The following is a 2,149-nucleotide window of genomic DNA, read 5'->3' on the forward strand; positions in this document are numbered from 1 at the left end:
GTTAATGTATATATGAATGAATATAAATGACTTATATTATGATATAAGAATCTATTATGAGATATAGAATATGAATGTAAGAGACCATAGGAATAAAGAGATAAGAGATATAAAGGATAATAGTATAAGAGTATGATAAATACGTAAATGATGATATGTGTATAGGTAAATGCTTTATAAAAGAATATATGAGTTGGTATGAAGTGGATATATATGTATTTATATACTGATGAATAATGTGTTAGACAATTTAGAATAAATATATGGAATGTGCATATTAGAAATTAATATGGAGATGATATGTATATATATATATGTGTGTGTTATGCTTGTATATAATATGTTAGTAGAAATTGTTCATGCATGATCATGCGTTTGAGTTCTATTATATGTTTTATGCCTCACTAAGTCATCGACTTAGCATGTGAGTGTTTCACATGCAGGTTATGGAAAATAAAAAGAGAAACTGAGAGAAGCAAGACATGTCAGCATCTTCCTTACAAAGTTCAGATCAAAAAAGAAATGTTTGATATGTATTTTATTCTTTTAGATATAGTTGGCATGTAATATAAACGATTTGAATCATATATACTCTGATAAGTTTGTAAACTTTTATGATGAAATAATATGAAGTTTTCTTTAACGGGAAATTTTCATTATTTTGAACAAGTAAAGGTTTTAAAAATTGATGTGACACCTCAGACTCGGATCTGGGTCGAATACGGGTTGGGGGTATTACATTTTAAGTGAATATTGAAAGATAGTTAGTAAATAAGTTTTGAAGTGAAATTTAACTTGTCAAGGGTATAATTAAGAAGTTAGAAGTAATAGAAGTGAATTAAGAACATGTTGAAAATTTAATAAGATTATTGGTTTTAAGAATTATAATGAGATATTGGAGATAATGATATATTATAGTGTTAAAATATAGTTTAAGTCTATATAATTGAGTTTAAGGATATGAAGGGAGTGGTATAAGTGAAGTTTGGGCAAAGTGATGATAATTTTTGAGATAGTGAAACAGAATCTGGGCTGGTAGTATCAGTACTGGTTGGGTAAGTACCGATACTACAAGGTAATATTAAGTGATAAGTTTTAGTGGGTATCGATACTACATGAACAATATTGATACCACAAGGCAAATGTTTGTAAAATCTTCATGAGGTATCGATACTGAAGTGATAGTATCGGTACCATGGGTACGATACCAATGGGGGGTATCGGTACCATTTTTGAGATGAAATTACAGAATCGAAATTGGGTATCGATACCGTCTAAGGGTATCGATACTACAAGCATAGAGGTATCGGTATTGTGCTTGTAGTACCGATACTACTAAAGAAGGAATTAAGGAATCAATGATATATTTAGTTGATAATAGCAAGAATATTTTTAAGTAATTTGAATCCCGATATTTATTGGATTGTGTATTCGTGTAGATATTGATCGATAGCAAAGTCTGGACAAGTCGGCCAAGTAATAGTCATCGAGAAAGAGATTGGTATTGACTAGTGAGGCCAGGTGAGTGCATATTAGTTAGTATATGATGATGAATGGAAATAAGACTTGCGATAAGTCTATTTCCTATATTAGAATGCATGAAATAATGAATATAAGCATGTTATTGATATGAGTATATGTGTGATGTGTTATTGTACATGTTATATGATCTGTGTAAATGCATGTTATATGATCATGATACCAATTATGTAATCATTTGGAATATATGCGGTACTTCGGTACACCTATTTGGTCTATTGAAATATGTATGTGGTCCTTAAGGAGTGGTCCTTCGGGACATATATGTGATATATGGTCATTCGAGACATCTATGTGGTCATTCGGGACATTTCTACGCAGTCCTTTGGGCAAATTCATATGCCCCTAGTGGGACTTTATACGAGCTGTGGTGAAAATATGTGCACAACCTCTATGTACTCGCATATCTTTAGTTCTTACATGTGTATATGGGCTAATAAAGAGATAACAACAAATACCCTATACATAATGTATATATTTTGTGATATGAAATATGTTATAAAAATTATATGATGATGTGTATATTTTTTGGTTAAGAATGTTAGGTACAAGAGCATATAACTAAGACATATGAATGATAATAATGTTAATAATGATAAGAATAATAATA

Source organism: Hibiscus syriacus, unplaced genomic scaffold, assembly GCF_006381635.1.
Source record: "Hibiscus syriacus cultivar Baekdansim isolate YM2019G1 unplaced genomic scaffold, ASM638163v2 tig00110777_pilon, whole genome shotgun sequence".
Lineage (NCBI taxonomy): Eukaryota > Viridiplantae > Streptophyta > Magnoliopsida > Malvales > Malvaceae > Hibiscus > Hibiscus syriacus.